Consider the following 13,644-nt stretch of genomic DNA (forward strand, 5'->3'; position numbering starts at 1 on the left):
AAACATGAATGATAATTTTATTAACTGATTTAATCATTCTACATTGTGTATATACATACAAAGCCCTCATTACACTCCATAAAATGTACATACTTATGAAATGTCAATACAAATTATGGAAAATAAAGCAGTTGTTGAATGCTTGCAAGTTGAATGAAATTATAAACCATGTTGGTATTATTAAAAATTTATACTTAATACATAACCTTAAACTTTCATCCCACCCTTACTGCCTGGAACCATGAGCTGGTACAAATCCACTTGGATATATGTCGTAGGGCTTGAGTTCTATTATTCCTGCACTACGGAAGGTCTTTCAGCCTTTATGGCAGTCTAGGGAAAACATGTGACATGCCTAGCATGGCATTTGACATCTCAGACAGGCTGCACTTAGCAATTATTAAGACAGAAGTTTTAACTCACACTAGAGAAATCATGGCCTTTGTGAGCTACTTGGTAGTCGCAGTAACCTCCTGTGTGGCACACAGATTGTGGGAACTGAGGTGGGCATTATCAGGTGTCCTGCTCTATCTCCATTTTATTCAGTTGAGATGGTGGTCTTTCAACCTGGGGCTAGGCAGGTAGCCAGCAAACCCCAGCAATCCCCCTTCACCTGCCCTCCACAGTCCTGGGGTGACAGGCACTCACTCCAGGTTTTTTATGTGAATGCTAGTGATTTGAACTCAGGTCTCCATGCTTATGCCGTAAGTGTTCTTACTCACTGGGCACTCTCCCCAGCCTTAAAACCAACCATTCTTCTTAACAGAAACCAGCGGAACAATTTCCTTGAAGTTTCAGCAGTGACTTCATTCTCTCAAAATACCACAGCCACTATGAGAAACAATTAATGAAGAGGATGAATTAAATAAGACCTGAGTTGACAGGCTATTTTGATTGCTACCTTCTCAGTGCTGTTTCTGTATACCTTACCTGAAACACTAACAGCAGTACAATTACACTTTAAGTTAGTGTAATTCAGCTAGCTGCCACGATAGCTGAGTGAAGTTCATTGCTACTGAATAGTTCCAGGACAGAAAAGGTGTCATTTATGAGGGTCCAGTATATCATACGCTGCATAAACTACGTAATCCATTTTAATGGATATTTGAATTTAGATCTTTATAGCACTTAATTAAAGTAATGTAAACTGTATCCAGACCTTATCTTATTTTCTTTTAGAGTATCAATTTGTGGGGTGGGGTGGAGCGGGCGGAGGGAACGGTTCTACGTATATAGTGTATATGCTTTGTGTGTAGATGTGTGCACTTGCACATGCAGAGGCCAGGGAGGACATCAGATGTACTGAAGTATCCTTCCCTACCATATCCCCTTGACATGGGGTCTTTCACTGAACCTCAAATTAGGCTGGCAGACAGCAAATCCCATCAGTTTTCCTGTTTCAGGCTAGCACAGCACAGGGGTCATAGGTAAACATGGCTACCTGTTTTTTTTACTCGTGCTGGGGGAAGGGGTGTGGGGGGGAGGGGTTGAGCTGAGGGCCTAAGACTTGAGCAGCAAGTATCCTTACACACTGAGCCATATCTCCAACACCAACATTCCTACTTTTAAAAACAAAAATTATATATATGAAAATATTATAATGAAACATTAAAAAGTAAAACTCTTTACTTTTACTTTTAATAAAACTTAATAAAGAATGCAAACAAAAGAAAAACAAAAACAAAAAAGACCCAAACAACAACAACCACCAGTATTTAAGTTCAACTCCTGGATCTAATATGAAAAATAAGTGACAGTGTAAAGAAAATTGTTGGAGCCAGAGTGATGATGGCTCAGGAAGTAAAGGCATTTGCTGCCAGGCCTAAGAGGCCTCAGTTTGACTCTTGAAATTCACAGGGTGAAAGGAAAGCCAGATCCTGAAGGCTGTCTTCCACACATGCACCCTCACATATTTGCTATAGGACATTTGTGCCCCTATACATATTTTTTTTTAATTAAAAAAGAAAAATGTTGTCGTAGCCTACACAAGACCACAAGTGCAGGCCAGCCAAAAAGTACCAGTATGGAGGAAGGAAAGGTAGCAGAAAGTCCCACCTCTAGTCAAGAAGCTATTCGCAATTGACAGCAGCTGGAAGAGGGAAAAACACTGTTCTTCAATAGCCTGACACTGAGTATACTAAGAACAAGCCTCAGGCTCGGGGTAACAGACAACACAAACTGGACAGCAACACAAACTGGACTCCATGCTTTGTTTTCTTTTTTATTTTCTTTTAGGAAAGAGAAAAATCATGATCTTGGGTGGGTAGGGAGGTAAGGGAGGATCTGGGGGGGAGTTGGGCGAAGGGAAAGACCATGATAACAACATGAAACTCTCAAAGAACAAATAAAAATATTTTTAAAAGTTTATTTTAAACGGCAAATGTTGACTTCAAAGTACGTTCTTCAAAAAGAAGTAAAATAAAATAAAGATTTAGGTCAAGGTAAATTCAGCCTGTGAGTTTATCAAGTGTGCCAATGGTGTTCTTGAAATAAAAGTTAAAATATTAAAAATGTAAAGGGTGCTTAGGAACTGGGGGTTGTAGCTTAGTGTTAGAGCACTTGCCTGGTGCGTACAAGGTCCCATGTAACCTTTAGCCCTGACGAGGGAAGAGAGAATAGGTTATCTGAGAAAGATATTGAAAAGTAATCTTCAAGAGTCCTGCCTACTTTCTTGGTTATTCTACCACTGCTACTAATGAAATCTTATTTTCATTGAATACCCACCATGAGGCAGAAAGCAGCTCACATATTCTCTTACACCTTGATGTGTAATTAAAAGTTATGCAGAGTAACAAACAACGGACCTCATTCACTTTTTTTTCTTTTTAAACTGTGTGCTGGGCATCAAACCTAGGACACTGTATGTGCTGGGAGACTATTCTCACTGGTCTGCAACCCCAGTCTAGCATTATTTGCCTTTTTACCATTGCAAAACACTTACAAGCAATACTTACAAGCTGTGAGATTTCATAATCCTGCTTTTGAGAACAAGTTACATAACATGTTGTTAGACATATGTAGGATGTACAAATTTGAATTAGATACAATATGAATAAACATTGTTAGTTGATATAAAAATTAATAGCTAAGATATTAAAAGACATTAACTAAACAAAAAGCAATATAATAGATAACACAAAATTTGCAGTAGTGGCTTCTTCTAGTTAGAAGGAACACCATCAGGAAGAGTCACGGGAGACTTTAGAAGCTACCTTAACATTCCAGTTCCTTTTTTTTTTAGGTTTTTTGAAACAGGGTTTCTCTGTGTAACAGCTCTAGCTGTCCTGGCACTAACTCTGTAGACCAGGTTGGCCTTGAACTCACAGAGATCCACCTGCCTCTGCCTCCCAAGTGCTGGAATTAAAGGTGTGCACCACCACCGCCCGGCTAACATTCTAGTTTTTAACAGAATCACACATGCCACCCAGGCTGGCTTCTAACTCATGGGAATTCTCCTACCTCAGCCTCTCAAATGCTGGGACTGCAGGTGTGAGGCATCACCATGCCTCCATTCCTTAACTTGTTAGGTACATGCTTCCATTTCATTACTTTCTTATGTAGCATATCAATACAAAAAAGTACTTGCTCTTTGTCCTGGGTTCCTAGTGCAGGGCCATTTAAATCCGTGGCATTTCCTGATATGAATCCTTTTGTAGTTCACGCTTTCAACCATATCTGAATTCATACTAAGGAGGAGACACATGAGAGATGGGACCGTAGAGGAATCTTAGGTATCTCCAGGCCATAGGCTAGTCAGTAGAGCAATCAATTAAGTATATGTTGGATTATTCAACTCATCCTTCCATCTCTAAGAGTAGGAGAGGGCCTACTCATGCAAAAACTTTCAAGCAGCCACATTCGATGACTTTCCAGTGTGAAGACATAGATCTGTTGGGATAGACACACATACAAAGAGGGCATGAAAGCTTTGTGCCCAGGCTCCCACAGCTCGCCCCTGCGTCTTTTCCATTTGGTGTTTTCGGTAGTATGAATGAAAATGGTCCCCATAGGCTCACAGGGAGAGGCACTACTAGGAGATGTGGCCTTGTTGAAGGAAGTGTGTCATTGTGGGCTGGCTTTCAGGTTTCAAAAGCTCAAGCCAGGCCCAGCATAATTCTCTCATACTGTAAGCCAGCCCCAATTAAATGTCTTCCTTTATAAGAGTCGCTGTGCTCATGGTGTCTCTTTCCACTTAAACTGTTATTTAGGTATAGGACTTCCTCAAATTTTGTCACTACGTTACATTATCAAACCTTTCAGGGAGAGAAAATGGCCTGCAAACCTAGAGTCAGCCAAACCCTTAGAAATGAAACAAAAGGCCAACACTACCTTTGTTCTCTGCTGATGACTGTGTAGAAGGGCCCATAACCTGTTAAGGGAAACTGTTTACTAATGTTTAAATGATTCTTTATAGGGGTAAGTGTGTGCCTATGTATGATTATATGCACATGTGCTGCTGCCTTTGGAGGTCAGAAGAGGGCCTCAGAGCCCCTGGAGCTGGAGCTACAGGGGATTATGTGCTGCTGGGTGATTGTGAGCCCCACCAGCTGTGGTTGCCAGGAACCCAACTCCAGTCTTCTGCAAGAACAGCAAGCGCTCTCAACTGTTGAACTATCTCCAGAGCCAATTATTAGTATACAAAGAAACAAGTTTTTAATGGCCTTTTCATATCAGTATACTTTGTTCTCATTGGTACTTCTTCCTTGGTTCTAATATTTACAGACAAGAAACAACACAAGTGCCATATATAGGGCTTTGATTATATTGACAAAATGGAATATGTGACAGGAAAAAAAAATGTGTAAGCCTAATTAAATACTAGTAAGGAACCTGGGCACCATAGCATATGCCTTTAATCCCTGCAGAGAGGCAGAGGCAGGAGAATCTCTGTGAGTTCAAGGCCAGCCTGGCCTACAAGGTGAGTCCAGGACCACCAAGGAGACACAGAGAAACCCTGTCTCAAAAACAAACAAACAAAACAAAACAAAAAACCACCAACAAACAAACAAAAATAAATAAACCACACAAAGCCAGTAAGGAGAAAAATACATCATGCACTAAGTCTATAAAAAAAAAATGCTGAGTGATACAGAAATACTGACGGAAGAGTGGAGTGAGGTAAGAATGTCCGTTCTGGAGCTGGAGAGATGGCTTGCTCAGTGGTTCAGAGCACTGGCTGCTATTCCCGAGGACCCTCGCTTGATTTACAGCACCTACATGGTGGCTCACAATCACCTTTAACTCCATTCTTAGGAATCGAAGGCCTTCTCTGGTCTCCATGTGGACTGTTCACATGTGGTACACACACATACATGCAATCAAAACATCAAACACATACGAACAAAACACAAAAGGTTAAAAATAACAATAATAACAATAATAATAATAATAATAATAATAATAATAATAGACTATATTTTCCACCAGGAGTGGTGGTTCAGGCCTGTGATTCCAGGCTTGCCAGGCAGAGGCAGGAAGGTCAAAAGTTCAAGATCATTCTTGGCTATATAAGGAGTTCTGGTCCATGAGAGCATCTCAACAACAAAATAAAAAGCATACATATATATATATTCTCATTTGCTGTGCCTAAAGTAAGAATGAAAAATAAACAAGACCTTAAAGTGGTTACCTGTAGAAGACTATCAGAAATAGCAGTGGATGGTGTGGTGGCTTGAATGAGAACGGCCCCCACAGGCTCATATTTCTGAACACTCGGTCCCCAGCGGGTGGAACTATTTGAGAAGGATTAGGGGCGTGTCCCTAGAGCCAGGCTTTGAGGTTTCCAAAGCCCATGCCATTCTGAGCTTGCTTTCTCCCTCTGACTGGTGCTGTTGGATCTGACACAGGCACAGATACAGCTAGTGCTCAAGCACCATGCCTGCCCGCCTGCTGCCATTCTCCTCATTGTGATGCTCACAGATTTATACTCTAAAACGGTAAGCAAGCTCCCAAGTCAACTCTCTCGTCTATACATCGCCATGGTCACGGTGTTTTGTTCAACAGTAACAAAGTAACTAAGGCAGACGTGCACTAAAGGAAGCTGGGTCTTTTCAGTGAGCTTCCCTTTATATAGTTTGAGCCGTGGAAAATAAGTACTTGCTAATCGATGAACGGCTTTAAAAACCAAAGAAGAGAATCAAAGAATATTTTAACTTTTAGCTGACAACATAACGGGTATGTACTTGTACAATACCCTGTTAAATTTCAACATGTGAATACAATGTTCAGTGTCTAATAGATTAGGGTTAATTGGTAACCCCTGCAGTAAACATTGACTATTTCTTTGTGTTGGGGATGTTTGAAGTCTTCTCTAAGAGATTATTGCATAATGTGTAAATACTGTCAACCATAGGAACATCACTTACATTAGAACATTAGATGTTATTCTTAACCAACTGCACCCCTGGAAGGAAGCATTTAAAAAAAAAAAAAAAAAACCTGTGCAGTGAACCTCTCAACTTATGAAATTACCAGCTCAAGAAAAAGAAATGCTATAAAGGTCGTAGAAAGGTTGAGTTGAGATTCAAACTTTTGTTCCCAACGTTTTAATTTCATCGTTTTAGTGTGTGTTTATGTGCCTGGAGGCCAGGACAGGGAGTTAGATGAGGGTGCTGCAACCCAGCCCAGCTCCTCTGCAAGATCCGTACATGCTCTTGATTGCCGAGCCAGCTCTCTAGACCCTCTGCTTCTTAAATTGTAATAAAAGACTGAATATACACCAATCAGAAAATAATATGGATTGTGACAGAGATGCAGTCATTTGTACTGACTTGTTTGTGATTTAAAATTGTGTTTTTATTAAAATAACTACAGGAAAAATATACATATATCCAATTAATGAATTTATAATTTATTTAAAAATCAATGGCCGGCTTAATCTAAAGACGAACACAAGACTACTATGATTATTAAAAACACTATGACCTTCTAAATAAGTAAACAAGGTAAACTGGATTACAAATGTAAAATCTCTGTGGTACTTGCACAAGGACTGTAAGGACTGTGCGTTACTCTGGGCTTTTTCTTTTTCTTTCTTTCTTTTTTTTTTTGTTGTTGTTTTTTTTTTTTTTTTTTTTTTTTTTTTTTTTTTTTTTTTTGTTTTTTGTTTTTTGAGACCGGGTTTCTCTGTGTGATAACTCTAGCTGTCCTGGAATTCGCTCTGTTTTCCAGGCTAGCCTCGAACGCACGGAGATCCACCTGCCTCTGCCTCCCAAGTGCTGGGATTAAAGGCGGTGCCACCACTGCCCGGCCCTACTCTGGAATTTATCACCTGGGACGCCGCAGGACTCGCAAGCGGAGCGGATCCATCACCAGCCTCGGTGATTCTGATGCTGTGCCAGCCATAGCGCCTCCTCTGCTGTAGCTCGCCACAGTCTCTTCAGTCTCAGACCGAGCAAGCCCAGTTACCGCCAGGATTTTCAAGTAACTCCCGCGAGAGGAGGCTGTACCGCGATAACACTGAGAAGCTATCTGGATCCGCAGAGGGAAATGGGATCGTAACCCCCTCTCTCGGATTTGTGCATGCGCACAGGTGAGTCCCAGTTCATCCATCAGGTGAGGCTTGGGGATGGGGTGGGGTGTTGAACTGCAGCGCCTTGGATTAAGCGTGAGGTCTGCATGGACCCGAAACGGTGACTTCTGGATATTATTACTCAGGGATGACTTAAATTCTGCTGGGAGAATGAGGCAGCATTCGGTATCTGGGGACAGATACACAGATCTGCTCATTTAATGACGCTGAAGTTCTTTGAAGTCCTAGCTGGGTCCCTGGAGGTCCCGAGCAACCAGTTAGGAATCTCCTGGGAAGATAGTTACATTCTAGTACACCCACAGCAGGCACCCGAATACTGTCGTTAAGGTTTCTGGTATAAGGGCAATATAGGAGACGAAGGGGAAAGCATGTGATGAAGGGAGGTTTTAAGTTACTGATTATAATGGCAGGTTTAACATTGCGTTCACGAAGGCACCATGTCTTAGGAATGAATGCCTTGAAACACTGTAAGACCATTTTAGAAAACAGACAGAAACAAACAAAAGAAAACAAAAAACCAAGGTGTACTCACCCAACCGGAGAAATAAATGCTAAACAAACAAGTCGTTTCCAGCGCATCCCGTTCCTTTGCTCGTGAACCTCTTACCATAGTAACTACTCCCACACACCTTTGTGCTTTAACTCTTAAATTACATATCCTGTGTGGTTTTGTGCAGAATTTTGTACCAGGAATGTATATTCTTTTCATAGCTACTTTGTTCACACAATGTTATTTTAAAGATTTTCCTTGTAGTTTTACTTCATACTAACAGCTCAGCACATGTTTTGTGACATAACATTGTCCATTACGTTTTATTTTGTGTCTCTAATGTCTCTAAACACTTTTAAGTACTTATTTGTTGAATGCTATAGCATTTGAGCTAGGTTGTAAATAGTGAAAAGAATTTCAAAGTGCCGGGAAAGCAAGAAAGGGCCAGGTGTGGTGGTATGCAGCTGGAGGAATCCAAGTCACTCAGTAGTTTGAGGCAGGAGGATCACCAGTTTGAGGCCAACCTGAGCAACTTAGTGAGGCTTTGGAAGAAGATAAGAAAATTATATACAAAGGGAATGTAGCGGCCAGAACAAGGCTGGCAGTAGCATGCTTTTCTGTCATGTCTGGTCTTACTCCCAGGTCAAGCATGCATTCCAAGAAAGCTCTGAGAAGAGATATCATCAGCTCCAGCAGTGGTGGTGGCTCATGCCTTTAATCCCAGCACTGGTGAGGCAGAGGCAGGTGGATCCCTGTGAGTTCAAGGTGAGCCTGGTCTCCAAAGCGAGTCTAGGACAACCAAAGCTACACAGAGAAACCCTGTCTCCAAAAACCAAAAGAAAAAAAAAAAGAAAGAAAAGAAAAGATATTACCAGCTCCACCCTGATTGAACTGACCATGGAAAACCTCTTGGGATTCTCACTAAATCAGACTATAACAGGCATTCTTAAAACTCTCCCCATCAAAAGGCATCAGCGATGAAAATCTAGGCTGTATTCCAACCACTTACAGAAGTACTTAAGCAAGTCTGAAATGTCTAGCACATGAGCAAATCTCTCTTCCTCAGACACTCAAGTAGCTGACAGCCCAAAATGTCTCTGCACCAGCGTTTACCCCCAGTGCGTCTTTGAGTCATTAAATCAGTTGTTGACTGCATGATGAACTTGTTAGAAACAAAATAAAACACAAAGTATCAGAATGTTTTGGGTAAATCCTCTGCCTGAATTTTCCACATGCTTAGGATTGCTGGGGTCAATTTTAATACACTAGAAAAGAATGAGAGATGATGACTGTATTGGATAAAAATTTGTATTTAATAGCTTGCATGGGAAAGTTATTTGGTATTCATGACAGAAGAAGTAATGTTGCACAGTCTAATTTTCTAGCACCATGACTTGGAAACAGAGGTAAAGTATGGGATGCCCAACAGATTCAGTGGCAAACCTGAAGAGCATTTATTTGGAACTGTTATATAGGCTCTTTTATTAGTAGCAACTATGGTATTTCAGTTAAAATGGAAGAATTACTTTTAAAAGAAGTCATTCCTTTATTAAAAAAAAAAGAGGGGAGGAACACCTAGACACACTTAAGTCCAACTTTTGGATCTGTGAATGTGAGTGTTGACAATTATGGACAAAAACACTGATTCTGATTTCCTAGCTTCAATTTCAATTGGGCCACATTACAGAAAGGAAAAAGTGAGCATAAAAGTGTCTTGACGAAGATTACTTAAAATATGGCCTATCAGATGTGCAGGACCCTTTGAAAATGAATGATCCCCATACCTCATTTAATAATATTCTTTCAAATGAAAGCTTAAGACCTTCCAAACTAAAGGAGCACTCAGAAACTTAGAACCATGAGTTTCATGGTGAGCATCTTGAATATTTTCAAAGAGGGAAAAAGGACATAAAGCTAATGACGACGCAGTTGCCTTCTCTCTGATAGTGACAAGGCCTGAGTGTCGCATACAGATGCTGAAGGAATTCTCCTAGCATGCCTGGTTCTGGGGTGGATAATTTTCTGGTGATAAGTGAACAGATAAGTTGAAAACACTACTCAGTGATAACACCATAGCCCTTCAAATTTGTGCTGTTGTGGAACATTTAGCAATGATGCCTGGTATTCAGTTGCAATCCAGCTTGGTAAAAATACCAATAAAGGAAGCTGCCCAACACTTCATGTCAGATTTGTGTGGCCAAAGGACTTTATGGAGGAATTTTGTTCTTTTTGAAATTTAACCTTGGGGTGGAGAGATGGCTCAGTGGCTAAGAGCACCATCTGTTCTTCCAAAGGACCTGGGTTTGATTCCCAGCACCCACATGATAGCTCACACCTGTCTCTAAGTCCAGTTCAAAGGGATTTAACACCTTCACACTAATGCATATGAAATAAAAAAGTAAATAAAAAATTAAATTTAACCTCATATCTGAGTCTTTTTATACTTTTAAAGAATTAGAAAATCATATATTTGGTCAATATAAATTAAACTGGGAAATTGTAAATGAATCACAAGAGATAGAGTAGCAGGTTAACTAAAACAAAACAAAACAAAAAAGCTAGAAGTGTCTAGTAACAGTTCAGTGTGGAATTATCGTGTCATCACCTGGGAAGCTTTCCCATCTAGAGAAAGTCCACAGGACCTTACAGATGCATTGAAAATGCAGTAAACAGTGTTTACTTTATTCAAGGAAGCTCACTGAGTAGCCATTTCTTGAAACGTTTGGTCCAGAAATTGGAGTTACTCATACTGACTTACTGTAGCACAACAGTTTGTTGATTTTCCCAAAGGAAATTACTAAGCACAGCTCATGAACTCAGGAATGTGACTCACACTTTTCTCATTTAAAAAAAAAAAAAAAAAAATCTCACTTAGGAAGTAGTTTTGGAGATGTTTGTATAACAAAGTTGGCATATGATACTGATATTTTTGGCATTTCTTAATGAACTGAGTTTAAAACTGCAGAATTGTTACTGTAGAGAGCCAGGATGAAAAGTGACTCCTAGTCATTATGTTTCTGCTATTTATACAACACTGAAGAGAATATTGTTAATAAGAACACTTTGAAAGAAGTAAAGTCAAAGATACTGCTACATTTCTCTTCTCTGGCTCAAACTTTTAACTATTTCCCAAAGAAAAATTTAAGTGTTTAAGGTTAAGAAAGCAATGGAGGAGCTGGAGAGATGGCTCAGCAGCTAAGAGCACTGTCTGCTCTTCCAGAGGATTCCGGTTCAATTCCCAGCACCCACATGACAACTGTAAAAGTAACTTTTATGCTCCTGGCACAGTTGTCCCGGAGGCTTACTGCCTCCTTCTGCTAACCTAGGCCATTTTCTGCCGCTCAGTTAGACATCACTTTCAAACATGGGTGCTTCCTTCTACAAACTAACTTTACCTTTATTTTGGATTAAAGGCATGTATCTCCACACCTAGATCTAAACTTTTCTTAATGTGATACTTGAGCTATACCGGGCTGGCCTTGAACTCAGATCTGTTTGCCTCTGTCTCCTGGATTAAAGGCATGTATATTCCAGCTGGATCACACAGATCTAGAAGATCTTTGGATGTGATCTCTTGCCCACTCGATCCCATAGACCTAAAAGGTCTTTGGGTGTGATCTCTTGCCAGAACAGCCATGTTTTGATTAACATTCCTCTACACACACAGCTGTTTGTAACTCCTGCTCCAGCGGGGGATCCAACAGCCTCAGACAAACATATATTTAAGCCAAAAAATACCAATGATCATGAAAAACAAATAAAAATTTAAAAAAGAAAGCAGTTGAATAAAAGATTCATTTGTATTTTAAAGCCAGAAATCAAGAACTGAGTTAACTGATGCCTGAAAAAGCAAGTGACTGATTACAACATCTTCATATTCACTGAAGAACAATTACACGACCGTAAGTTTTAGATATTTAAAAATATCATAGAGAAGTGACTGAAGAAGAGCCTGAAATTCGCCATACAGGTAAGGGCACAGTTACACACACACACACACACACACACACACACACTCCCTCCCTATTAGATGTCTGAAGTCCTGACTTAGTCTTACTCTGCTAAAGCCTGAGAGCCCTGTGTTTCTGGATACTCTTAAGAGTGTCTATTTCCTTCCTTTCCAAGCCTACAAAGCCCGAGTGTGTCTACAGCACCAGTGTGAGACCTATGGGGCTACGCAGAACTTTTAAGGCCAGCATAGATCTCTTAGTGAGACTGTGTCTCAAAATAAAAAGTAAAAAGAATGCTAGGGGTATAGCCCAGGGTTAGAGCACTTGCCTAGAATGAGTGATACCTAAGGTTCAATTCCATTAGTGTCATAAATTGAGAATAAACAAGCCAATGAATAACTATATAATAAGCAAAATAGTGAGTGGCCCTGCTAATTACCAAGACACTGAATAAAAACTATCCCCAAATTCATGTCTGAAAATTCACACTCCATGATAAAAAAAAAAATTCCCAATCTACTGGGGCAGGAGAAGGTAGATAAATAAAAGGAGCATGTTTTTTAAACTTTGAAGGGAAATTATTTCAAATTTAAAATTCTATATAATCATTTTTTTTTTTTTAAGGTTTATGTATTTGTGCAGTATTCTGCCTGCATGTGCGCCTGCCTGCCACAAGATAGCACTAGATCTAATTACAGATGGTCGGGAGCCACCATGTGGTTGCTGGGAATTGAACTCAGGACTTTTGGAAGAGCCTCTGAGCCGTCTCTCCAGCCCCTATAATCAATTCTTATTCCAATGTGTAAAATGGCAATATTTTCTGTTATGCAAAAATCTTAGAAACATCCTGGTATCATCTCAAGCCATTGGAAATTGTGCTTCATCTCTCGTGCCCCCCCCCCCAACTTGATCACTTCCTCTTCATGGGGAGGCCAGGTGGCACTCAGAGGAAGGAGAAGCAGGTTATCTGGATAAGACCTGACAGGCTGTGGTCATATGGTGGGGGAGGAGGTCCCCTTCTGTCAGAGGTCTAGGGGAGGGGGATAGGGTGGAAGAGGGAGGGAAGGTGGGAAGGGGAAGATACAAGTGAGGGGATAACAATTGGGATGTAATTATAATAAAATTTTAAAAAGAAAAAGAAAGAAAAGAAAAGAAATTGTGCTTTGTAAAGGGAGCTAGAAGCAACGGCATGTGACACGCAGAGAGGGAGGACCAACCAGGATGGCAATCACTCAGCCCAAAGCACATACTTGGAACAGGATGCTGGATAGTTCCAAGGAAGGATGTTGACTGGTGGTTTTGAATGCACTGAGATTTACATGATTTACAGAGTGTGGACTATGACCTTAAGTGTACATTGAACCATAGAAAACCAACCCAAGATGGGGGGGCGGCAGGGAAGAGTCCAAAAGACATTTATTCTCTTTTGACACAAAGGAAATAAAATGCTATGAATAATGTTCACAATTGTGCAATGTGACAGATTGTGGTAATATTGCGCTGGGAGGATGAAGAGTAAAAAAGGATGAAGTGGGGAGGGCTGGGGAAGGAGGGATAAGATGCAATCTACTTTTCCATAGTAGGAAGCCAGAAGATAATCTCCAAAACAAACCCACCCAGAGATAGCTGGTAAGCCTGTTGGGAAATGTGGAAGTAACAAGGCGGGAGAGGTG

This window comes from Acomys russatus, chromosome 22 (genome assembly GCF_903995435.1).
Source record: "Acomys russatus chromosome 22, mAcoRus1.1, whole genome shotgun sequence".
NCBI classification, from domain to species: Eukaryota; Metazoa; Chordata; class Mammalia; order Rodentia; family Muridae; genus Acomys; species Acomys russatus.